Raw genomic sequence first — 27,893 nt, forward strand, 5'->3', positions numbered from 1 at the left:
TTCTCTCTGAATCCCCAATTTTAATTGCTCCATCATTGGCTTCACTAACAGAGCTGTTTGGACCTTAAACTCTGGAATTTCCTCCCCAAAACTCTCCACCTCTCTGTCCTCCTCTAAGATGCTCCTTAAAACCTACCTCTGACCAAGCTTTTGGTCCTGATATTTCCTTCCCTGGCTTGATATCAAATTTTTTGTTTGATAATGCTCCTGTGAAGCTTCTTGGGATGTTTTTACCAAGTTAAAGGTGCTATATAAATGCAAGGTGTTGGTTGTTGCCAAGCATTTATGTGACAGCAAGTTTGCAGGGGGCGTAATCTCTTTATAATTTAAACCAATTCCACTAGGGAAAATGTGAATAGCACAGTGTGGTGCCCTTCACAAAAGAAAACCCCCTTCCATTATTGTGATTCACACTAAATGGTTTCCATTTACCTCATCAGACAGTAATTGCAGCAAGGCCAGATTTAAAGTGGAACACCAGGAGAGGCAGGAGGTGAAACCCTGTAAATTGCTCTTTTGACAGTACAATGCAAAAGAAGTTTTTCATTCAGATCCTTGAACGTCTCCGGTGACGCGCTGATTGCTATCGACTTGGGAAACATTTACTCTGTCTCCAGTTCTACCACTGTCAAAATCCCGTCCCATTGAAAAGTTCTGAACATGTAACGAAGCTCCTGCTGAGTATCATCTCCGCAACAAAGCACAAAGTCGACTTTGTTCCATTTGATGAAAGATTTCTGTTTTTTGAAATAAACTTCAAGGAAGTCCCTGTCAATAGCAGGCACTCAGCTGTCCTGCTGCCACTGCCACTCGCACACTTAAATGTGATTGTGGCACAGATATTCAGTGGTCTTGAGTGGTTGAGGGTTGTCTCTGATTGGATTAGGTGTCAACCACTCTAGCCCACTGAAACTGTCGAAGCCCTAATGGCCCGTGATCCCACTGCGTCAGGTTGCACATAGCAGGACACGTCTTACCATGGTTCCATCACCTCCACCAGTCCCACCCATCGATATTTTCCTACCACCATCTTTCAGATGACACATTAAACCATAACTCCTGTCTGCCTTCGCAGATTGGACTTAAAAACAACTAAACTTCACAGTTGGGTACTGCGTTATGGCTCAACTTAAGTCACCACTTCCCTAGATAAATGCACTGTTTCTTCCAGTCCCACAACCTTCCAAGATCCCTGCACTTCTCCAGTTCTGGACTCTTGTGCATCTTCCACTTCCTTTACCCCACTACTGGTGTCCATGCTTCAGCTACCTGTGCCCTAAGCTCTGGAATTCCCTCCCTAAATCTCTCTGACTCTCCCTCCTCCTTTAAATGTAACAGCACTATTCAAGAAAAGGGGGAGACAGAAAGCAGGAAACTTTGGGCCTGTTAGTCTAACATTTGCCATTGGGAAAATGCTAGAATCCATTATTAAGTTGGTAGTGGCAGGGCATTTAGAAAATCATAATACAATCAGACAGAGTCAACAACAGTTTTGTGAAAGGCAAATGGTACTTGACAAATTTATTGGAAAGTCATTTGGTAGCACAGAACTTGAGTATTGCTGAAAAAAGAGACATGTCAAAGCTTTTTGTCTTGCGCTAATCAGGACACTTCGCAAGAATACCAATTTATATACTTATACTTCTCATACAATATAAATTGTTGTTTTCTCCTTATATTGGTATTCCTGCGAAGTGACCTGATGAGTGCAAGACAAAAAGCTTTGACATGTCTCTTTTTTCAGCAATACTCAAATTTATTAGAGTTCTTTGAGGATGTAACAGGCAGGGTTGGTAAAGGGGAACCATTAGATGTAGTGTATTCAGGTTTCCAAAAGGTATTTGATAAGGTGCCAAATAAAAGGTTACTGCACAAGGTAACAGTTCACGGTGTTGGGGGGGTGATATATTAACATGGGTAGAAGATTGGCTAACTAACAGGGAACAGTTGGGATAAATGGGACATTTTCAAGTTGGCTAACTGTATCGAGTGGAGTGCCACAAGACCAGACTTTATTGCGAGGGGGATGGAGTATAAAAGTAGGGAAGTCTTGCTGTAACTGTACAGGATGCTGGTGAGTGCTGTGTACAGTTTTGGTCTCCTTACTTGAAGGATATACTTGCATTGGAAGCAATTCAGAGAAGGTTCACTAGGCTGATTCCTGGGATAAAAGGGTTGCCTTATGAGGAAAAGTTGAGCAGGTTGGGCCTGTATCATTTGGAGTTTAGAAGAATGTGAAGTGATCTGGGGCCTCAGCTATTTCTAATCTATATTAATGACTTGGATGAAGCGACCGATTGCTTTGTAGCCAAATTTGCTGATGATACAAAGATAAGTAGGAAACCAAGTTGTGAGGAGGATACAAAGTGTTTTCAAAGAGATACAGATTGGTTAAGTGGGTGGGCAAAAAATTGACAGATGGAATATAATGTGGGAAAATGAGAGGTTATCCACTTTGGCAAGAAGAATAGATAGCAGAACATTGTTTAAATGGAGAGAGACAGCAGAATGCTGCAGTACAGAGGGATCTGGGTGTCCTTGTACATGAATCACAAAAAGTTAGCATGCGGGTACGCCAAGTAATTATGAAGGCAAATGTTGGCCTTTATTGCAAGGGGGATCGAGTATAAAAGTAGGGAAGTTTTGCTGTAACTGTACAGGGTGTTGGTGAGTACTGTGTACAGTTTTGGTCTCCTTACTTGAAGGATATACTTGCATTGGAAGCAATTCAATGAAGGTTCACTAGGCTGATTCCTGGGATAAAAGGGTTGCCTTATGAGGAAAAGTTGAGCAGGTTGGGCCTGTATCATTTGGAGCTTAGAAGAATGTGAAGTGATCTTATTGAAACATTGGGGAGAATTTTCTCCCCGTCAGCGGGGTTGGACCACAGTGGGCGGGCACATAGTCGATCGCCACCCGCGATCGGCTGCACGCCGCCAATTTATGTGGGCAGGCCAATTAAGGCCCGCCCAGTATGACGCACAACCGAAAGCGCTGTGCGCTCCCTGTGCGGACGGAGCGGGGTGGGGGGGGGAGGGAGGGTAGGCTGAGTCAGGGCCTGCGCGTGAAAGAAATCTCGTTGAGGTTCAGAGCTGCCTCAGGGAGATTAGTTTGATTTTTTAAAATTTAAATAAAGAAAAAAAACATTTTAAAACATGTCCCCTCAAGTGACAGTGTCACATGAGCTGGGACATGTCAATGAATTTTATTAAAATTTTTTATTAAACCTTAAAAACCTTCATGAAACTTCATCCCACCTGTGGATGAGGTTTCATGATAAATGCGAAGGCCGCCTGTCTCTTCGCCTGCCCGCCAACCTGGATGGGCAGCTCAGTTTATGAGTTTAATTGCTGTTTAAATGGCCTTAATAGGCCTTTGAGAGTTCGACGGGCGCGCAGCTGATCTGAATGATGCGTTCACATGATCCTTTCATGTGGCTCGGTGTCAAATTTTGTTTGACTATCGTTCTGGTGAAGTACCTTGAGAGATTTTAATACATTAAAAGTGACATATTAATGCAAGCTGCTGTTGCACTTTAGCACCTCAAGTCAAAAAGGAATTGGAACCAAGAAGCCCCACATGAGGTGATATCCTAATGACATAATGGGCTGAATCTTCTGGGAAGTGGCAATCACTGTTGAATTGCCACTCCACTCCTATTTTTTGTAACCAACACCGGAGCTCTGCACTTCTTGTCCGGTCTTCTGAACTAGGCCTCTTCAGAAATGTGAAGTGCACCAGTTCTTGGAGTCCTTCGTAGGGCAGGATCGTCGAGGGAAGCAAAGCCACAGCCGTTTTTACGGCATTACCTGCCGTATTTTGACACGTCTTTATTCCCTGACACAGTGAAAAACTTTGGGACATTTAAACAATTTTCACTGTGTTAGTAAATGAGTGAGAATGTGGTAAGTGGGTAGGGTGGTCAGGGTGGTGGGTGGGTAGGGTGACAGTTTGAATAGGATGGCAGGCTGCCAGCTGGATAGGCTGACAGGGTGGGGTAGGGTGGCAGGGTGGTGAGCTCAGGTCAGGTCAGGGGAGTCGAAGGGTTGGGGGGGGGGGGGGTGGGGTGTGGCAGTTGGAGAGTCTGGGGAAATCAGAGGGTCAGGGAGGTAGTCAGAGGGTCGGGGATGGGTGAGAATAGGAGGGTCGAGTGAGAGTCAGAGCTAGGTGTCAGTTGTATAGTTACCCATGAGTTAGATATGGTATTTTTCTGTCTAATATTTCCTATGTAAATATCCAGGTAAGTCAGAACCCTCTGAAGTCTCCAACTCTAACTAAGAGTTGGAGACTTTTTCAGGGGTTCTGGATGCAGGGAAATCACCCATTGGAAGTTGAAAGTTCCTGGCCAATTCCCATGGAGACCTTTTGTTGGGACTTCCAAGGGGTCCCCCAATGCTTCTTCCAGGGTACAACCATCTGAAGACTGGAAGATCTGGGCCAATGTCTTAAAGGAACTATCCCTTTTTGAGCCGGATTGCCTTCTCAGGTGGAGGAGGCTGTGAAGAAGAGGAATAGGGCATTCAGTGCAGCACATTGTATGTCACAGCATTTGAAATAGTTAGCCCCTTTGTTTTCTACGCATTGAGGCGGAACATACATGTTTCAAGTTTGCACTTGTAAATTCACTTAGAGAAAATATTTGACTCTTCTTTTTAATTATGCTTTCAAGCTACTTGAAGGCTGGTCGATATTTATCCCTCAATCAACATCACTCAATTATCTGGTATTTATCTCGTTGCTGTTTGTGGGATCTTGCTGTGTGCAATCAGGTCACCACACGTTCCTACATTACGACAGTGATTCTACTGCAAAAGATATAGTAATTCCTTGGCTTTGGGATATCATAAATTGGCAAAAGGTACTATATAAATGTGAGTTACTTCTCAAGTGATGGTTGAAGTTTCTCCTCTTGCACTCATATTGGTATTCTTGCGAAGTGTTCTGATAGGGGGAAAACAACAGTTATACTGTATGAAAAGAGAGTGCTAATTGGTTGGCAAGTGGACTCTGATTGGTAGGGGCATTGCCATGGAGAATGTGCCAATTGATGGTGACTGACAGTTAACTGCCAAGCATTGTTTTAAATTTAAACCAGGCAGCTTGATGCTGATTAGTCAAGGCATTGCCCTGAGGAATGAGTCAGCAAATGGCTGTCACTTATTTTGTTTAGCTGAAATAGGCACAATGTGTGTACAATCTCAGAATCACAGGCTGGTTGAGTACGATCTGTACTTTGTCCATTGTAAACAGCAGCTGGGACATGACTTGATATGATCCGCCAGTCTTTGGGACGTATAGCCTACATACCTAGCAACACACTGGCACTGAAATTCATATATCACATTACCCATTTGTGTGATAGGGAGAACGTCTTTTTAGCTTGACTGCAGCATCGTGTTAGTGGTGAATACCACTTGTTTTGCTACTGCATAATAGCAGTGTGAAGCAGCTAGCTTCACCTGTTGCTCAAATTTTTGAGATACCTTGGACATTTGCTAATTAATCCTCAGTGTGCTAAGAATTACACTGATGACCAATTTAAGATTGTCAGTCGAGCTCGCAGTGTGGTGCATTTGTGTGTACTGGAAAGTACATATATTAATACACAGGGCCCTGTCCTTTGCAGACAGAAAGAATATGTACACACATTGTGCCTGTTTCAGCTAAACAAATAAGTGACAGCCATTTGTTGACTCATTCCTCAGGGCAATGCCTTGACCAATCAGGGTCAAGCTGTCTGGTTTAAATTTCAAACAACGTTTGGCAGTTAACTGTCAGTCGCAATCAACTGGTGCATTCAACATGGCAACGCCTCTACTGGAGTGCACATGCCAACCATTTCAGCAGTCTCTTCTCATACAATATAAATTGTTTTCCCCTAATATTGGTAGTCTTGCCAAGTGTCCTGATGAGTGCAAAACGAGAAACGTTGAAATGTCTCTTTTCTGAGGGTAATATTCAAGTTCTGTTCTATGAAACAACTATAAAACCAACAGTTGCATTAAATAGCCCCACCTTTGGAGTTCTGACACATTTGTTGCTTAGCTCATTCAGTAAGGGTAACTGATTCATCTGAAGTCGCCTTTTACTCATACCTTTGTTCAGTTCTCGGCACTTCCTGAGGAACCAGAATCACTTGAGCTGTTTACAACAGACTACCCTCATTTCACGAGGTATTTTGACCAGTATTGGGGATAGTCTTACAAAGCCAAGAGGAATTAGCAGCTTTCTGTCACAAAAAAAACCCACAAATATATTCTTGCTATGTCATGTAAAGGTCCTCCAGGCTCACTTATGCACTGTGTCTAATGTAACTTTCCTTAGGATCAACAAAAGCACTCATTTTAATGCCCAATGACTTGACTTCTAGCGTGGGGGTGGTGGGGTGCTAAAACACTTGAATTGTTATACAACAATTGTTGCCATAACAATTGTTATGGCAAAATTAATGGCTCTTTACTTAAATGCATGTAGTATTCGGAACAAAACAAATCAATTAATGGCACAAATAGAGGTTAATGGGTATGATCTTATAGCCAGTTACGGAGACATGGTTACGAGGAGATCAAAGCTGGGAACTAAATATTCAGGGGGATGTGGCTTTTCGAAAGGACAGGCAGGAAGGAAAGGGTGGTAGGGTAGCTTTGTTAGTAAGAGATGGAATGAGTACGATAGCAAGAAATGATCTTGGATCGGAAGATGTGGAATCCATATGGGTGGAGGTAAGAAATAATAAGGGGGAGAAGACACTGGTGGGAGTAGTCTAAAGGGCCCCCTGACAGTTGCTATACTGTAGGACAGAGAATGAATCAGGAGATAACGAGGGCATGTAAAAATGGCAGCACATTAATCATGGGTGACTTTAATCTTCATGTAGATTGGGAAAATCAAATTGGCAGAGGTAGACACGAGCAAGAATTCATAGTGTATATTCGGGACAGTTTCTTAGATTAATATGTTATGAATCCAACCAGGTGCCAGGCTATTTTGGATCTGGTAATGTGTAATGAGGCAGGTTTAATAAGTGATCTCAGAGTAAAGGATCCCCCTAGGAAATAGTGACCATAATCTGGTAGAACTTGGCATTCAATTTGAGAGAGAGAAATTTAGGTCAGAAACAACTGTGCTAAACTTAAATAAGGGTAATTACAATGGAATGAGGGCGGAGTTGGCTGGAGTGGACTGGGAAAGCAGTTTAGCAGAAAAGACGGTTGATGAACAAAGGCAGACGTTTAAGAAAATAGTTCATGACTCACAACAAAGATATATCCCAGTGAGAAAGAAGGAAAAAAGGGAGGTAGAGAAAACAGGGAATTATAGACCAGTCAGCCTGACGTCGGTAGTGGGGAAAATTCTAGAGTCCATTATAAAAGATTTAATAGCTGAGCACGTGGAAAACAGTGGCAGAATCGGACAGAGTCAGCATGGATTTACGAAAGGGAAATCATGCTTGACAAATCTACTGGAATTTCTCAAGGATGTAACTAGTAGAGTTGATGAGGGGGAGCCAGTGGACGTAGTTTATTTGGACTTTGAGAAGGCTTTCGACAAAGTCCCACATAAGAGATTAGCGTGTAAAATTAAAGCGCACAGGATTAGGGGTAGTGTATTGAGATCGATAGAAAACTGGTTGGCAGACAGGAAACAAAGAGTAGGAATAAATGGGTCTTTTTCAGAATGGCAGGCAGTGACTAGTGGGGTACCGCAGGGATCGGTGCTGGGACCCCAGTTATTCACAATATGTATTAATGATTTAGATGAGGGAACTAAATGTAATATCTCCAAATTTACAGATGAAACAAAGCTGGGTCGGAGGGTGAGCTGTGAGGAGGATGCAGAGATGCTTCAGTGTGATTTGGACAAGCTGAGTGAGTGGGCAAATGCATGGCAGATGCAGTATAATGTGGATAAATGTGAGGTTATCCACTTTGTTGGCAGAAACAGGAAGGCAGGTTATTATCTGAATGGCTATAAATTGAGAGAGGGGAATGTGCAACGAGACCTGGGTGTCCTTGTACACCAGTCGCTGGAGGTATGCATGCAGGTGCAGCAGGTGGTAAAGAAGCAAATGGCATGTTGGCTTTCATAGCAAGAGGATTCAAGTACAGGAGCAGGGATGTCTTGCTGCAATTATGCAGGGCCTTGGTGAGACCACACCTGGAATATTGTGTGCAGTTTTGGTCTCATTATCTGAGGAAGGATATTCTTGCTATAGAGGGAGTGCAGAGAAGGTTTACCAGACCGATTCCTGGGATGGCGGGACTGACATATGAGGAGACATTGAGTCGGTTAGAATTATATTCACTGGAGTTCAGAAGAATGAGGGGGATCTCATAGAAACCTATAAAATTCTAACAGGACTAGACAGGGTAGATGCAGGAAGGATGTTCCCAATGATGGGGGAGTCCAGAACCAGCGGTCACAGTATGAGGATATGGGGTAGACCATTTAGGACTGAGATGAGGAAAAATGTCTTCATCCAGAGAGCAGTGAGCCTGTGGAATTCGCTACTACAGAAAGTAGTTGAGGCCAAAACATTGTATGTTTTCAAGAAGGACTTAGGTATAGCTCTTGGGGCGAAAGGGATCAAAAGATATGGGGAGAAAACAGGAGCAGGCTATTGAGTTGGATGATCAGCCATGATCATGATGAATGGCGCAGCAGGCTCAAAGGGCAAAATGGCCTACTTCTGCTCCTATTTTCTATGTTTCTATGATTCAAGCAAGGGGATAAACGAACCATGGTTAACCAAGGAAGTAAAGGACAGTGTCAAATTGAAAGAAAAAACATATAATGTGGCAAAGATTAGTAGTAACCCAGAGGATTGGGAAAGTTTTAAAAACCAACAACAGATGACCAAAAAAAATAATAAAAATGGAGAAAATAAACTTTGAGGGTAAACTAGCAAGTAATATAAAAACGGACAGCAAGTGCTTCTTTAAATGTATAAAAAGGAAGAGAAAGGCCAAAGTGAAAATAGGCCCCTTAGAGAATGAGGCTGGGAAAATAATAATGGGGAACCAGGAAATGGCAGAGGAGTTGAATAAATACTTTGCTTCAATCTTCATGGTAGAAGATATTAATAGCATTCCAAAAATACTGAATAATCAAGGGGTAAAAGGGAGGGGGAGTGAGGAAATAAATACAATAACTATCACTAGAGAAAAATTACTAGGGGAACTAATAGGGCTAAAGGCTTATAAGTCCCTTGGACCTGATGGGTTGCATCCTAGGGTATTAAAGCAAGTAACTACAGAGATAGTGGGTATACTGGTAGTAATCTTCCAAGAATCCTTAGATTCTGGAAAAGTCCCAGAGGATTGGAGAATGGCCAATGTAACACCCTTATTCAAAAAGGGAGGGAGACAAAAAGCAGGTAACTATAGGCCAGTTAGCTTAACATCTGTCAGTGGGAAAATGTTGGTGTCTATTATTAAGTATTTAATAGCAGAGCATTTAGAAATACATAATCTAATCAAGCAGAGTTCACATGGTTTCATGAAGGGAAATCATGCCTGGAAATCATGCCTAACAAATTTTTTAGCATTCTTTAAGGTAAAAAGCAGGATAAAGGGGAACCAGTAGATGTAATATATTTGGATTTCCAAAAGGCATTCGATAAGGTACCGCATATAAGGCTACTTAATAAGATAAGTACCCATGGTGTTCAGGGTAGTATATCAGCATGGATAGAGGATTGTCTAACCAAGACAGAGAGTTGGGATAAGGGGGGGTATTTTTGGATGGCAACCTGTAACTAGTGGAGGGCCACAGGGATCAGTGCTGGGACCTCAATTATTTACAATATATATTAATGACTTAGATGAGGGAAGTGAATGTACTATCGCCAAATTTGCGGATGATACTAAAATTGGTGGGCAGGCAAGTGGTGAGGATGACAAAAGGAGTCTACAGAGGGATATAGACAGGTTAAGTGAGTGGGCAAAAACTTGGCAGATAGAATATAACGTGGGAAAATGTGAGTGTGAGGTTATGCACTTTGGCAGGTGGAATAGAGGAGCTGAATATTATTTAAATGGAGAAAGACTGCAGAAGGCTGCAGCAGAGGGATTTGGGAGTCCTTGTGCACGAATCCCAAAAAGCTAACATACAAGTTCAACTGGTAATAGGGAGGCAAATCGAATGTTGGCCTTCATTTCAAAAGGAATGGAGTATAAAAATAAGGAAGTCTTGCTAAAACTATACAAGGCACTAGTTAGACCACACCTAGAATACTGTGAACAATTTTGGTCCCCTTATCTAAGGAAAGATATACTGGCATTGGAGGCCACTAGGTTGATCCTGGGTATGGAGGGATTTTCTACTGAGGAGAGGTTGAGTAGGTTGGGCCTGTACTTGCTGGAGTCAAGAAGAATGAGAGGCAACCTTATTGAAACATGTAAGAGATTCTTAGGGGACTTGACAGGGTAGATGCTGAGAGGTTGTTGCCCCTTGTGGGAGAGTCTAGGAGTCCAGAAAGCATAATCTCAGGGTAAGGGGTCACCCATTTAAGACAGAGATGAGGAAGAATTTCTTCTCTGAGAAAGTAGTGAATCTGTGGAATTCTTGACTGCAGAGGGCTGTAGAAGCTGGGTCATCAAGTATATTCTAAGCTGAGATGGGCAGATTTTTTAATCAGTAAGGGTATCAAGGGTTATGGGGAAAAGGCAGGGAAGTGGAGTTGAGGATTATCAGATCAGCCATGATCTTATTGAATGGCAGAGCAGACTCGTTGGGCCGAATGACCCACTACTGCTCCTACGTCTTATGGTCTAACAGCCAAAGAGGCAGCTGGCAACCATGGTGGCTTTCTCCACCTTCCTAACATCGTCCCCACAGGACCGATTAAGAGGGATCACACTGTGCTATATAAGATGATTAATGGATTTAGGATCATTGAATGGCACAGGAGGAAGCTATTCAGCGCATCGAGTCTGTGCCGGCTCTCTGCAAGAGCTATTTTGCTAGTCCCATTCCCTAGTCCTTTCTCCATGGCCCTGCAACTATTTTCCCCTCAGCGCACCACGATTGATTCTTCCTCCAGCATTCTTTCAGGCAGTGCATTCCAGATTGTAGCCACACGCTGTGTAAAAAAGCATTTCCTCATGTTGCCTTTGGTTCTTTTGTCAATCACTTTAAATCTGCATCGTCTGCTTCTAACCCTTCTGCCAATGGGAACAGTTTCTCCCTATGCACCCAGTTCAGAACACTCATGATTTTGAACTCTATCAAATCTTCTCAGAACCATCTGAACTCTAAGAAGAACCCCCCCAGCTTCTCCAACCTGTCCATTTGTTAAGTTGCCGCTGGACAGAGGTCTGTTTATACCCCATGTAGAGTAATAATCTGTCCAGTTCTAGGTACACCACCTCAGGAACGGTATTTGACCTCACAAGAGAGATTCAAGCACATTCATCAGAATGATACTGGGTTTAAAAGGGTTAAATTATGAGGAAAGATTAAATAGACTAGGTTTGTAATCCCTGGATTATCTGGTGGAGTTTCCTGGTGGAGTTTCCTGGTGATCTAATTGAGGTGTTTAAGGTGATTAAAGGAGTTGATAGGGTACATCGAGAGAAACTATTCTGTCTGGTGGAGGGAGTCCAGACCAAGGGGGCATACCTTTAAAATTAGAGCCAGACTTTCACGAGTGATGTCAGGAAGCACTGCTTCACAGAGTAGTAGAAATCTGAAACGCTTTCACCCAAAATGCTGTTGAGGCTGTTGGTCAAATTTTGTCTGATGACACTCCTGTGAACCAGCTTTGAACATTTTTACTATGTTATTCGAGGAGCTGTTTAAATGCAAATTTTTGTTGATGGGTTTTAGGATATGGTAGCTGACATAAAATTCTGAAGCTATATAAGAAACAGTTGCATGGCAAGATACCAACACTGCATTTACCAGCACTTGGCTTTACATCAACTTCTTCTCAATTGCCTTTTTTTAAAGCAAATTTCCTCAGCTCGGTTAAACCTGCTGACAGTCTTCAGGTGCTTTGAGCTGCCATCAGCTCGTAACAAAATTTCATTCTCAAACTTTTGCTTCAGAGCTGCTTGTTCCCATTACTTTGTCAGCAGTTCAGTGACTTGGCTTTCCCAGTCACTGGGTTCTAGGACTTCAATATTCAAAAAGAAGAAAATTGTACAAGAATAGTTCACATACTCCCTCAGGACCGGTTTCATCCATCCATGGTACACATAGCAACTTAGGAATTGTGAGATTGAAAGTCCAAGACCCATCGAGTTCACCATCTACCATCCTGGTATTCAAATGATGCTATGATAATGAAGTTGTTGACTAATCACAGTGATCAATCTCTATCGATGAGCCTACACAACAAACCCAAACAGGAGGCGAAGGAAAACTCCCAGCGGCTGAGAGCTTTGGGAACCATAGATCCAAAGTCACCCATCAGAATCATAGAATCACAGCACAAAAGGAAGACATTTGGCCCATTCTACCTGTGCTGGCTCTTTGAAAGATTTATCCAACTAGTCCCCTCCATTGCTCTTTCCCCCTTGACCCTCTTTTTAAAATCTTAAGTACTTATCCAATTGCCTTTGGAAAGTTAACATTGAATCTGCCCTTTCAGGTATCGCATTCCAGACCATTATAACTTAGGGTAAAATAAATTTTCATCTTCCCTCTGGTTATTGTGAATTGCCTTAAATCTGTGTCCACTGGTTACTGACCCTCCTGCTAGTGGAAACAATTTAACCCCATGTACTGTATCAAAATCCCTCAAAATTTTGAATGCTTCTATTAAATCTCCCCTTAAGCTACCCTGCTCTAAAGAGAACGCAGGAACGGGATAGGCCATTTAGCCTCTTGAGCCTGTTCTGCCATTGAATGAGATCATGGTTGATCTGCAACCTATCTCCACATACTCGCCTTCCGCATGCATCCTTTCATACCTTTGAATAATAAAAATCTATCAATTTCAGATTTAAAATGAACTGATCTAGCATCAATTCCAAACTTCTGACACACTTTGGATGTAGAAGTGTTTCATAATTTTACTCCTGCTCCCAGTCCTAAACTCCCTAAACAGAAATAATTTCACACCATCCGCTGTTGTACAGTATGTTACAGCATGCCATACTCACCACACATCATGTCTCAAATTACTCACATACAGTGTTTCAAAATTTTATTTCCAGCAAGAAATTCATCCAATTTGCATTTGGATGAATCAAAGCTCTCTGCTTCCTCTTTCTCCCTAGTGTTTCACAATACTTGCAAGTAAATGCAGCAAATGAGAGGCAGGTTTTATGTATTAGGATTAGGTACATGCAATATCAGGGCTGAGGTCATTCTAGGTTAGGTGGTAATAACAGCTTGTGGAGTGGGAGCGGAAGGAAGATAGAACAGAAGAAATCAAGCACCTAAAACAGACTACTGGTCATTTATCTCATTGCTGTTTGTGGGACCTTGCTGTGCATAAATCGGCTGCTGTGTTCCTCACATTGCAACAGAGACTCTGCTTCAAAATAAATGTATGTCATTAGCCAATTAGCCAGATGCACTTTGAAATATGAAGTTGTGAAAAGTGCTATATAAATGCAGGTTCCTTTTATAGGAAGAGAGCTGGTGTTGGAGTGAAGAGCTCTAACAGGCTGCAAAGGAGAAGAGGGAGCAGAGTTAGAGTAAAGAATGATGAGTAACTTTGGGCTGAATTTTACAGGGTGTTGTGGTCCTCGCTCCCAGCTAAAAGTCAGTGGGGAGCCTGCCCAAGGGAAGAATGACTGCGCTGCTGTCATTTCATGATCGATTGGCCGATAATAGGGGAATAATAGGCCCCTCGGGGAAAGGACATCCCCCTCAGAGAGCTGCAGCCAATTGGATGGCCGACAGCTCTATGCTCCTAGCATTGTAAGACAGGAATGCCGAGCCACTGCTCGAGCTACAGGCAGAGCCTAATGGAGATTGTTGTTGGAGCAGGACAAAAAGATAAGTGGGTGGATTTCGCTGGGGTCAGGTTGGATGACTCAGTCGAGGGGGATGGGGGTGAGAGGGGCATAGTTTGAGAGCCCTGGTTGGGAGTGGGGTGGGGGGGGAGGGTAAACGGGGAAGTGCGATCATGGGGGGCTGACTCCAGTGGACACAGACCACCCACAAATGAGGTCCCTCCCCATTGCCCGATACTAGCCTGCGCAGTTAAACGAACTTCCTGCATGGCTTGGGCCTCCCCATGCCGTGTACAAAATAGCAGCAGGGTGGGATGAGGCCATTAATTGGCCACTTAAGGGCTTCAATATGCCCAAGGCATGCGGGATGCCTGAAGCCTCCACTGCACACCTGTAAAATTTTATACAAGTATGGGGGTGGGTGGGTAGTCGGCAGGAAAGCCAAGTGCTGGATTTTATGAACCGCATCCACCACACCCCCCACCGCCAGCTTTCAAACCTGCCAGAGAGGGAGTATAGAATCCAGCTCCTTGTCTGGGGAAAGGGGTCAGAATGCATGAACACCAGCACACTCTCAAATTCAGAGCAGGAAAGCCATTTGCCCAAGCCAGTTGAATCTTTCAACATTGCCTGAGGCTCAAGACAAGACGACCTTGTAATCAGCTCTTTATTGCTTCAAGTTTTAGGATCAGAGTTCAGAATTCCAGTGACAGAGAGCTGCGACTATCATTAAAAAATGAATGGCCGGTTCACCAGCATCACAACTCTCCATCACTGAAGCCCATCCTACATACTCTCCTGTCGTATGGCTGTTTTTTTCAATCGTGAGAGTTTATACAGTTGTAGTTGCTACTGTTGCTCATTGCCATCATCCTTCCATCTTCTTTTTCATTGCTCCAGATTTTGCCACCAAAATAACTAACAGTTCAATGGCATTTGCAATTATTAGCATGCAAATGATCCTGCATCTTGTGGTGAAGAAAAGATTCTTTTGTAAGTTGTGAATTGCCACAAGTTTCTGGATGATTTGTGCTGCTCTCTGGAAATGGCAACTCATCCTCAACCTGGCGATGCGCTCTGTGAAGTTGCACATTAGTTACCCATTAAACTCCCCACAGGAATTTAGGCTGGTACTCAACAGTGCAAGGACCCTTTCAGTGAGGAGATTTATGCAATACCATTCTACCTCTCCGGCCCAGTAAAAATAAATAAATAAGTAAACAACTGAAGCTGTGGCTTCTCACTCCTGCGGCTAGTAAATTGATGAGAGATTCAAAAAATTTTGGCTTTCTCCTCCTGCTTCTTTTTCTCTCTCCCTTAACCCAATCTTTCTTTCTTCTCTATTTTTCTTTTTGTACCTGATTAGACTCTTATTCACCCATTTTCCTTCTCCTTCATTCCTCTGTTTCTTTATAAACCTTTAAAACTTATTAGTGAAGGACATAGACATTCACTGAAGTCTTAGGTGCCCCTTTGTCCATGTTGCGCCATTAACAGTTCATGCTCCCAGCACATCATGGTACAAAGGAATCTCATACTGAAGGGCGAGGAAAATGTCTAACTAATGGAGAACACCAGGTGTTCATCTGCTTCAGCAAAATCTAGGCCATTAAACCATGGGATGGATGGATGGGGCTGAGGAGTGGAGGGAATGGGGGCAGCAGGATAGGAAGAGAATTATCGATTGGTTTTTCTGATCGATATTTATCCCTCATCCAACAGCACCGACACAGATGATCTAATCATTTATCCCATTGTCGTTTGTGAGAGCTTGCTGTGTTTTCCTACATTATATTGATTACTCTTCAAAAGTTACTTCATTGGCTGTAAAATGCTTTGGGATGTTCTGAGGTTGTGAAAGGCATGAAAGAAATACCAGTCTGTTTATCTTTCTAATTTTTTAGTATAGTGCCTTGATAACTGTTTAAAATAGGAAGCTGGTTTTCCATAAGACATCCATAGAGGGAGAGGCGTTGGCCATTTGGCCCATCACCCTGCTTTGCCATTTTACCAAGCTTGGCAGCTCCATCTTTTCAGAATCAATTCTCCATCTTTCTCTCTACTGCTTACTTACCATGTATTTCTCCACCTTATATGCACCTCCATCAATGTTACATCCATAGGGCCAAATCTTCCAGTCTCCATACTGTCAGGGACCAACGTACAACTGAGATGCACTTTGGGATCCTGTGGAAGTTCTGATACATGTATCTATGTGGGAATGGCCTGGGAAGTTTCAACTTCCGATGGGCAATTCTCTGGCTCTCCGGGACCCTTTGCAAATGCCTCCAACTCTGAGTTAGAGTCGGAAACCACAGATAGTCCCACGTGACTTACCTAGGAAATGTTAGACAGATTAAAACCTAGGGCGGGATTTTCCGCACCCACCCACTGCCGGGATTGTCTGGTCCCACTGCAAGTCAATGGACTTCTGGCTGGGGCACCGCCTCGCCTACGGCGGGTCCCACCCTCGACAGGGCCGGAAAATCCCGGCCCTAGTCTAACACCTGGGTAACTCTAAAACTGACCCTCCAATCACCCCGACTACCACCTGCCGACTCAACCCGAATACACCCGACTCGACTTGACCAACCCCCAATCAGCTGACTACACCCCCCACCCAAACCCCAACTGGTACCGGCTACCCCCATGGCCTGACTATACCCCCACCCCGACTACTCGCCTGACCCGACCAGACTACCCCGAAACCTGACCTGATTACCCCTCCTAACCCGACTTGACCCTTATTCACTTACCCACCTCACCCCCTTACTTATCTGACCCACTTACTCCCTACCAACTTACGCACCTCACCAACCTATCCAGCTACCCACCTCATCACCTATCCATTCACTCACTCATCTAATCACCTATTCACTCACCCACTCATTAACATTCAAACTGGACCTTTAAACTTACCATACGGTGGTTAATGCCATAAAAATAGAGAGGATCCTGTCTTCCCCTGACTCCACTATGATCAGATGGAATTCCTTGACTGACGCTGCACATTTCATGGAAGCCCGGCTTGGAAAGTCCAGGAAGAAATGCGTAGTAGTGTCAGGTAGGGAGAATTTTTGATCACAGCGGTAGTCCAACTATCATTTCCGCTGCTTGGACGATCCGAGCCATAGTCTTTGGCAGCAGTGATCTCACAACACCTTGCATGAAGAAACCTTCTTCTGGATTCATTTCTAACGAGCTTAGCACCCTCGCCTTGCAGTCAGAAGATCATGCGTTCAAGACCCGATCCAGGACTTGAGAACTCCAGCGAAGGATTAAGGGAACGCTGCATTGTTGGAGGTCTAACCTACCTATTCAGTTAGATGCAATAGACCAAAAGGCACTTCTGCTTTTGTAGATGCACAGTGAATTCTCCGTGTGTTGGCTAACATTCATCCCTCAATTGCCAATCTCACTGCATTTCAGATTGTCATATGAGATCCCATGCCGCTCTTTGAGCAGCAGCAACAACCAGTTCTCGGAGGGTGCTGGCCAAAATCAGTCAACTCCCAAAACTGATTAACTGGTCGTTTGGTCTTTGTTGCTTGTGGACCTTTCTGTGGTCAACCCATATGCTTCACTTGCCTACATTGCATTCAAAGGTCCTATGCATACACAAGTCCCTTCTTCTTCCATTTGAATTAAGACTATGGTCCTTCAACAACAACTACTTGTATTTCTATAGCATCTTTAACTAGTAAAATGTCTCAAAGTGCTTCATAACATAGTTATCAAACAAAATTTGACACCGAATTACCTGAAGAGACTTTGGGACAGGTGGTCAAAAGTTTGGTCAAAGAGATGAATTTTAAGGAGCATCTTAAAGGAGGGCAGAGGGCCAGAGAGGCAGAGATAGTCAGGGAGGAAATTTCACAGCTTAGAAAACAGATAGCTAAAGGCATGGTTTACAGTGATGGAGCTCAAGAGGCCAGAATTGGAATCCTTCATAATGATCTTAAAATCAGAATTATGTACATGTGATATCCATGGTTAAGTTTATATTTCAGAGAATTCTGTCAATACATTCCACAGAGATGATGTTTTCACTTGGGGTGGGGTGCATGGATGGTCACTAAAAAATCCTACAGGAAATTAAGATGAAACTTCTTTATCCAGAGAGTGATTAGAATATGGAACTCACTACCACAGGGAGGAATTGAGGCAAATAGCATAGATGTATTTGAGGGAAGCTAGAAAAAATGTATGAGGGTGAAAGGAATAAACAATATACTGATAGGGCTAGATGAAGTAGGGGTGGGAGGAGGCTCATGTAGACCATAAACACTGTCATGGACCAGATGGGCTGAATGGGCTGCTTCTGTGCTGTAAAATTCTATGTAAGAAAAATGATTTTGTAATGACAGGCCAGCTCAAGAATAAATGAATGCCAGGGTATCAGTTCTGTTACATGTCAAAGAGTGGGTGAAAATTACCACAAGATTCCCAGTTCCAATTTCCAGGTCTCCATTGCCAACAATCCTGTTTTGATACAGTACTCTCACCAACTGCAATTTAATACTTGCAACATATTAAATGACTTATTTAGTTAAAAGAAAGTCAAAGTGCACTGTTTACTGGCAACATCAAGGAATTTTAACCATCTGCAGAATTATTTTTAGGCTGTTCTTTAGTGACTGTCTGAATGTAGGCATATGTTTGAACTCTGCCACTTTTCAAATTATTTGTTAAATGGAGGCCCCTATCTGCCCTCTGAGGTGGATGTGAAAGATCCCATGGACACTATTTTGAAGAGCAGGGGAATTCTCCAATATTTATCCCCCAACTAATATCACTAAAGAAGGTTATTTGATAATTATCACATGACTGTTTGCGGGAGCTTGCTGTGCACAAATTGGCTGCCACGTTTCCTACATTATAACAGTGATTGTCCTTCAAAAGTACGTTATTAGCTATAAAACACTTTAGAATGTCTGGATGTCAGGAAAGATGCCATAGAAATGCAAGTCTTTCTTTTATCACTGCCCTTAATGATTACAATTACAGTGTATTTGGGCCCTATTTCACTGAAAAATCCAAGTACTGGTGTTTTACTTCAGAAATATTAAAGCTCAGACTTTGTTGATTGTGAAAGACAAGACCATACTCCATTTCTCTGGCTGTCACAAGCTATTGGGAGTGTCTTTAGCTTCAAGCTGTTTAGCTTGAAGGAGAAAGTTTGAACTAAGAGCCATCTCAAAAAATCTGTGTCTAAAAAACAAGCCCCCAAGTGATGTCAAAGAAATTTACGAGAGGCAAAATGAGTGGAGTATTCGAAAAAGTGGGGTCAGAAAGTAAATCAGAGTCATTCTATGAGAACAGTTGTTTAAATTTGGCTTTTGACAATCGACTGTGAAAGTGCTTTATGTAGGGTGCTTAATTCTTGGGTAGTGAAGTCATGAAGTTATGCTCACTAGGGCAGAAAGGTGAAAGATGGGCCTAATCAGTGAAAGCAGAGGCCTCCTTAACTATTACATTGTAAGATGCCTCCAGGCAGATGCCAAAATAGGGGCATTGGCACTGTTTCCATAGCTACATCTCTCCCTCCCCTCCCTATTAAGTGAAACCACGACTATATCAAGCTCCCTAATGCAAACATCCCTGAACCCACTTGACAGGTAAGTGCAAACATCAGTCCCTGTTCAATTTGATCTTTCAAAAGGCTGTGGTGTGAGATTAATGGCAGAAGGTCCTGCGGCTGCAGATGAGAAGGATGATGGCTGAACAAGGAGACTTCTGAAGCTTACTCAAACAGAGCTACTCCATTCAAAGGGGGTCACTTCACTTTGAGAGTTTGTTAGTTTTAACACGAAAGGGAATTCAAAAAAAAAGAAAACACCCTTACAGATTAGTGCTTACTCCTTTCATGCACTTGCAAATTTTTTTATATCAGTTTTACACAGACTACAAGAACAACCTTAAAGGTCTGCACCAACTGTGACAGTTATTAACCTTGGGAGTTATGTACACTGTAGCCTATTAGTTGCAAAAAATCATTACTTTTTCTAATTTCTACAGTATGCCCTACAATTTCAGAATTTAAAGTTTGACACAAAGCTACGCTGTGTTGCAGTGTGGGAAATGAACTTGAAAATATTCACCCACCCCTGGGAATTGCTGGAACAAAGACCAAGGTCCATCTAGTTTGCCTTCCACCATCCTGGTGGCCACATTATTCAATAACTCTATTATCATTGTATTATCACAGTGATCAATCTCTTTTCAATTAATCCATAGCAGGCCCAGGCATGAGGTGAGGAAAAGACCCAGTGGTAGAGTGTTTTGGAAACATAAGAAATAGGAGCTGGAGTGAGCCATTTGGCCCTTTGAACCAGTTCTGCCAGATCAACAGGATCATGGCTGCTCTTCGACCTCAACTCCACTTTCCTGCACTACCCCATATCCCTTAATTCCCTTAGTACCCAAAATTCTTTTGACGTCTGTCTTGAAGAAACTCAACTTGAACATTCACAAAACCTCTGAGGTAGAGAATTCTAAAGAAAAGTTACCAGTTCCCACCAATGCATGCTATAACCCCGCCCCCAACCCTTTTAAATAAATAATCCATTCTTGGGCACCTTCATATTCATACTGCAAATATTACTACATTTCCATGAAATCCACAGTTATCCTGGGACCCAATCTCATTTTTATTAAAGACAATGTCAGGCATCCAAAGGAAATTTAATTTTAATTCTTGTGCAACAATAGAAATAAAATCTAAACAAACAGGAATGTGGCAATAAATAGAAGTTAGGATGTCAGTGGCTCTCATGCATTCTCATCACAGAGCCCAGTTTGAACCGACTGGGCCAGATCTTGCACTCACAATAATGACGAGGCTAATGACGCACCCCGTTATTCATGTATGTATAATTCATCCTCTCTCTGCAGATGCTGTCTGATCTGCTGAATGCTTCCAACATTTTATGTTTTTAAAGTTAAGCCTCGTCATTAGAAGTACATTTTTGATGATGTGTTTAATGTTAATTCCTGCCAATCAATCTCTTTGACACCAAAAATTAATTATTACAAATGTGGCATCTAACTTTTGAATCTTTCAGGCAGAATTTAAAAATGTATTTTTTTTTTCTTACTTTTCCTGTCTCTTTTATCTTTCTCTCTTCATCCAATCTCTTTCCCTCTCTTTCTGCAGCTGATTTAATATTGAATTCACCCTCTTTCTCTGCCCTTCCTGGTTCTTTCCCCAATATTTACATCTCATTGGTTATAAGGTTACATCTCATCGTTTGGCCCTGATCACTCAAGCCCCAGATGCCTTCTTTCTCAGTTCGCACTTTCAGCAACTTTCTAGGCAAGAACTTTTTTCCAGCTGAAGGGGCAAGTTTAAATAATGGTAGACATCATTAGGTGCCCTGCGACAGCAGGTTCTGTCCCATTATTTAAACTTTGCTTGGAACAAAAGGGAGTCCAGTACGGTCCATTACCTTCTTATAAAACAATTCCTCCGCTCTTTACTAATTGCTCTTCACTCCTTTAACCCAAGTACTGAAGGAACCCGAACCCTTCCCCATTCCCCTTCCAGATTTCAAGCTGCTCAAGTCATTTTTTGACACTGCATTGGTAGAAATACTTACTCTTTGTCTTTCCCTGATGAAAGCTGTAAAGATAGGACTTTAGAAACTCCTAACTTATAAAAACCACATACCTCGCAAATTTATTGCACTACTAGCTGATTTTCCATGGTGTTGCAAACAGGAAGGAAAGGTTCAGTGTGGATGACAGGTGAAAGGGAGTGTGAGCAACATAGGAAGATTTGAACACAAAAGTGAAGAACAATGGCTGTCATTTTATGAAGAGGAGGACGACATTCAATCTCTCGAGCCTATAGCACTATTCAATTAGATCATGGCTGATTTATATTTTATCTCCATCTACTGCCTTGATTCCATATCAGTTTTGAACTTTTCAGTTGACCCCATCACCCCAGTGTCAAAAGCTTTTTTGGGGGAAGAAGAGTTCCAGATTTTCACTACCATTTGCGAAGAAGTGCTTCCTGACATCATCCATACAGATGAACATTTCAAAGTCATAGATTCGGTTGTTGAATTTATGTAATACTCAAAAAAAAAAACTATGGAGTGAATTTTGGGCAGGCTGTTCGGGAGCGGGCGCGGGCAGGCACGGAGCCAATCGCCGCCCACGATCGGCTGCGCTCCACCATTTTACGCGGGTGGGCCAATTAAGGCCCGCCCAGCATAACGCGCGCCCAGTAGCGTTCAGCACTACCTGTGCAGGCAGGGGGGAGGAGGGAGAGTTGGGGCCTGCGCCCTTTTGTGCATGTGAACGAAAGAATGCAGCAATCTCCTTGAGGCACAGAGCCGACTCAGGGAGATGAAGCTGATAATAAAACGTTTTATAAATACAGTAAAAAAATTATTTAACCATGTCCCCTCATGCGACAGTGCAAAATTCATTTAATTATTTTATAAAACCTTCAGGAGACCTCATCCTGCCCGTGGATGAGGTTTCTTGAAAAACTCAAAGGCCGCTTGGGGTCTTTGCCTGCCCGCCAACCTTAAGGTTGGACGGGCAGCGTTGTTAATAAGGTAAATTACTTTTTTAATGGCCTTAATAGGCCATTGACAGTTCAGCAGGTGTGCAGCCGCCTCTGGCGCGTGCCTGCCAAACAAAATATTGAAATGACGTGCGATGACGTCGGGGTGCATGCCCGATGTAATCTCGCGTCATTTTACACGTCGGCGTGTTGGGCCCGCCCCTGCACGCCGACGGCAATATTCTGCCCTATGGCAATTTGGAAAGTAGAGCTGTTTGCAGCATTAGGAGTCAGTGGCCAATGGCAGAAGGATACGACTACAGCATGACATATTTACATAGGCAGTTTGCCTTACAAATTTGACCATTTGGGATTTATAGTGGGTAATTGATAAGGGAAGTGGAGGCTAATGCAAGATTGTCATATATTACAGACAGAACTTTAAGCATTGTAATCTTGTTACAGTCTATCGAATGAAAACATGTTGAATGTAATGCTCGTTTCAATCAACCCTGCTCACTGCTCCTTGCCCAGCTCCATTGATTCCATTTGCCAAAATAGATGAATTTAATAATAGGAGCTCAATTACAAATCTCTCCATTGCCTTGTCCCTCATTTTACCTCTATAAGCCTTCGTCACAGATATGTTAAACTAAAGATTTATACTTATAAAGCAGCTTTCATGACCACAGGATGTCCCAAAATGATTTACAGCCAATAAAGCACTTCTGAAGTGCAGTCAATGTTGTTAACATATGAAAACAACAGCCAATTTGTGCACAAGAAGCTCCCACAACAGCAATGTGATAATGACCAGGTAATCTACTTTTGTGATGTTGATGCTCTTCTTAGAAATAATGACCAAAAGCTGTGTCGAACAAATTGGTTGGGGGATAAGGAAGTGGTGGGGGGTGGGGGGTTTGCGATAATGAGAGGAGCAGAAAGCAGGGTGGATTCCCAGGAGGATTTGTTTAGAGCACTGGAGGATACAGGAGGGAACAGCTGTGGTTTCATTTTTAAGCACTCGCACCTCTGAGTCAGAAGATTGTGGGTTCCAGATCGTGGGAGCCCAAAAGTCTAGGCTGACACTCCAGTGCAGTACTGAGGGAGTGCTGCGCTGTCTAAGGTGCCATATTTCAGATGAGACATTAAAGTGAGGCACTGTCTTCCCTCTCAAGTGGACGCAAAAGATCCCAAGGCTACTATTTCGAAGAGGAACAGGGAGATATCCCTGGGGTCTCATTGCCATCTTCACTTGCCTTTCACCATTGTTCAATCTCTGCTACCTTTGCCGTGACAGACCTTTCCTTTGTTCTTTCCGTCCCTTCATCTTCACCCCTTCCCTGTCTTTGTACTTGCTTAAGACCTGTGACATCTCTAACTTCTTCCAGCCCTAATGAGAAGTCAGTGGACTGAAATATTAACTCGGTTTCTCTCTCCATGGATGCTGCCTGACCTGCTGAGTATTTGCATAATTTCTGTTTTTATTTCACATTTCCAACATCTACAATAAGTTGCCTTTGTGTTGGGAGTTTCTGCTAGCTTGTAAATATTGTAGAAAAAAGGGCAATACTCAACAACGACTGCTCTTCAAAACATTGTTCATTGGCTGTGAAATGCTTCGAGAGTTCCTGAAGATGGGAAAGGTTCTATATAAATGAAATAAATTGTAATTTTCCCTTAAAATGGAGCTGAAAGAATATCACCTAATAATCATCAAAGGGCAAATTTGTTGCACAGTAGGTTGCAAAATAGAATCCTGCTGCAAGACCAAATGATCAGAATTTAACTTCTATAGCTGAGATTCGGACAGGTTGCAGGTGCAAGAGGCAGGCAGATGGGAGGGCTAAATCCTTGCAGCTTTCGGTTTGAGATTCCAAGGTCCAGCTGTCCTTTGTCTCACCTTCGTTCTATACAAAGCGTTCAGAAAACAGTCGGATTTGGGACTGTGCCAAGACTATCAAATGACTTTGAAGACTTGTCACTTGTTCACCTTCCAATGTATACAGCTGCTCTATATCACCCACCACCCCCATCAATCCATTTGTTTTGGCACTCAGTCAAAAGTGTGAAATCAACTGATACAATATTCTTTTCAGGCCTATCCATATGAAAAACACTTGCCCAGAAGGAAATGCAAGAGGGGAAAAGCTAAGAGAAACTAACACTATATTGTATGTGAGCGTGTGAACATAAGAAATAGGAACTTGTGACAACTTTTGACCTGGAAGTAGAGCAGTAATGAAAATTTGTAATTTCTTTCGAAGGTCTTTAGAGTCTGTAATTGTTTTTGTGTTTGAAAATATTTTAATACTTTTAAAAGTTTTCATAAATTGTAAAGGATCAATCGTAATTTTCTTGGATGATAATTGGAAAGTCTGGTCCATGTGACCTGGCAACCCTTGACCTGGAAGCATTCCCAAAATGAAAGAAGTTAAGAAAAAAAAAATCAATGGGCAGACAAGAGAAGACAGACATAGAAGCCACTGCTGTAAAGACACAAAAGGAGATCTACAAACAGGAGAGCTGGAAGATGAAGGTGGTCGGCACACAAATGCAGACACAAAGAGAAAGCAGATAGAAACAGAAAAAGAAACACAGAATTCTTGTGAGGAGAAACAGCAAATCCCTCTTAGGGAGGGATCAGTTTCTTTAGCAGAAAATGAGAAAGGAGCTCTTGGAGGCACTCTGCAAGCTAAAACCTGGAAAGCTCTGTGAATAGCTTGGAGAGATTAAAGAGCAGTGTGTTAGTGGCCAAACCGTGAACTGAAGTGTTATTGATTGGTCAGTTGAAAAGGGACTCTGGAAAGCTACACCATCAGAATTGTCATAACCCAAGGAAGAGAGGATTCATAGAAGTGTGCCTTGCTGATGATAATTATACCTGTGAAACTTGAAAGCCGTTGTCGGATAGGACTCCTACATGTTAAATTTCTGTGATTCATCCACAAGGGTATCCAAATGTCTCCAACTAACATTTTCAAGTCTATCATTTGGTGAGTATGTGAATGTATATTGGTGAACGAAAGAGCGAGCGCAAGAGAGAGCGTGAGAGCGCAAGCGAAAGTGAGCAAAGGAGCGAAAGATTGAGTGAACAAATGAAAGTGAGTGAGGGAGCGAAAGATTGAGTGGGCAAGTGAAAGTGAGTGTGTGCATGTGTGAGAGTGGGCGAGCGAGCAAAACACTGAGTGAGCATTGGTGAGCAAGCGAATGAGCGAGCGAAAGAGAGTGAGAGCGAGCGTGAGTGAGTGCGAGTGACTGAGTGAAAGTGAGAGAGAATGAGCGAGTGAAAGAGTGAGTGAGCAAGTAAAAGTGTGCGAGCGAGCGAGAGCGTGTGAGTGAGTGAGCGAGCGAGCAAGAGAATGAATGAATGATGTTTGTGAGTGAATGAATGAATGAATGAAATGTCAGTGTGGTGTGTGAGGCGCATGAGAGTGCGAGTATGGTGAGTGAGTGGAGAAAATATTATCTACGCTAAAAATGAAGCAGCAAAACCAAAATTTGCTGTAAGTTATGAGGAGTATGAGGGTGCAATAATTCTCAGCAGAAATTTTCACTCATCAGCAGTAGCAGATTCTGTTAACAGAAAAGTAGCTAAAACCATGGGTAATAGGAAATAACTTTTGGCAACTAAAATTGTTTAGGAAAAACCCGCATTCTCTGGAGACCTGGGAAAGATGCACTGTCGATGGTGCATATTAAAAAAAAACATCCTTAAGCACATGAACAATTGCTGATAGGAACCATCTGGTGACACGACTTTATCAGGACACTGACATGATCTGTCCCATGGGTGAAGGGATTTTGATTTGGCCTGTGTGTGCAAGGTGTAACTTTCCAGTTGGAGTGTTTATGTGCTGGAGATTCTGGCAGACATCAATTTTTTAAAAAACAGGTTTGTTCTTGGCATGTAGACTTGCCAGCATTGTCAATCTGTTGTCCATACTGTTTATGGCGAGGCTGAAATTAACAGTTGGAGATTTCACGCAGTGACCTCCTGGATTTCTGACGTGCATTTGCCTCCCAGGCATGAACCTCAGGAATGTAAATTACCACTCCAAAGTGCTTTACTTTTGGAAGTGTAGTCACTAGTTGTAATGTAGGAAATGAGGCAGCCAAGTAATGCACAGCATGCTCCCACAAACAGCAATGACATAAATGGCCAGATAATTTGTTTCTTTTTAAATTAATGTTGGCTAAGGGTCGATATCAGCCCAGGGAACTGGGGAGATTTCCCTGCTGTTTTTTGAAATTATGCCTTGGATTCTTAAACATCCACCTGAGGCAGAAGACAGGGCCTCAGTTTAATAATAGCACCTCCAACAGTGCAGCACTCACTCATTACTGCACTGGGAATGTCAGCATGGATTATGGGGTGAGACTTGGACCCATGATGTTCTGACTAAGGGGTGGGAGTGCTTCCACTGAGCCAGCGTTGACACTGAAATATAACTGCACTAATCATTAGTAATTACCTTTATAGGAGGAGATATATTTACTAACAGGATACATCTACAGTTTTTGCAACCCAAAGGCATTTCTTTTTAAACAAGAATGAATATCGACACTACTGCGCCAGCCAATAAGTTGTAGATGAGATGGAACTTATGGCAGGACTCTTAAGGAAACAGTCCATTTACTCAACAAATAAACTGTTTAAACAGCATCTCTACAACCTACAGCAAATAGTTTACAGCATTAACTTAACAGGAGTCTCCACAAACTACAGCAAACAGAACTCATGGTCGAAACTACAGCAACTTCTTCAGAGTAGAGCAGGATTATTCACCAATGAAATGCAGTGAGTGGAGAATGGTGTGCAGAAAACCAACCCCAGTCAGGATACAGTGTCTAGGTGTGATTAAAGGGAAGATTATTTAATCATCTCCATTATCACCAAGACTCGTGGTGTCATTACAGGCAGGCCTGATTTTTTCTCTCCCAAAAACAGTATTCTTGGGGTATGGGTGACAATGGAAAGGCTGCTTTTATTAACCACTCCCAAGTTTCCTGAGAAGTGTTTCTGTATTTGGAAGGCATCAGGAGTCAGTCAGGAAACATGGGGCTGGAGCTCTCTCTTTTTTAAATTTTGTACATGAGATGTATGTCACTGACAAGGTCAGCATTTGTTGCCCATTGTTAATTGCACTCGAAGGTGCTGGTGAGCCATCTTCTTGAACCAATGCAGTTTATGTGGTGTAGGTACACGCAGTGTTGTTAGGGAGTTCCAGGACAGTGAAGAAACAGTGATATAGTTCTAAGTCAGGATGATGATGTGCAACTTAGAGGGGAACTTGAAGGTGGAGGTGTTCCCATGCATCTGCTGCTCTTGCCCTTCCAGGTGGTGGAGATTGCTGATTTGGAAGGTCCTGTCAAAGGACCCTTGACAAGTTGCTGCATATGCATCTTGTAGATGGTACACACTGCTGCCACTGTGCATCAGTTGTGGAAGGAATGAATGTTTA

The 27,893-nt window shown here is 42.7% G+C and overlaps 1 protein-coding gene across 2 annotated transcripts in view; it reads right to left on the reverse strand.

Moving 5' to 3' along the window:
- Positions 1–27,893, reverse strand: part of LOC144684941 (TBC1 domain family member whacked) — a 166,244-nt gene that overhangs the window by 69,989 nt on the left and 68,362 nt on the right. The gene's annotated exons all lie outside the window — the stretch shown is intronic.

The sequence above is a fragment of the Cetorhinus maximus genome, chromosome 9 (genome assembly GCF_964194155.1).
Source record: "Cetorhinus maximus chromosome 9, sCetMax3.hap1.1, whole genome shotgun sequence".
Taxonomy (NCBI): domain Eukaryota; kingdom Metazoa; phylum Chordata; class Chondrichthyes; order Lamniformes; family Cetorhinidae; genus Cetorhinus; species Cetorhinus maximus.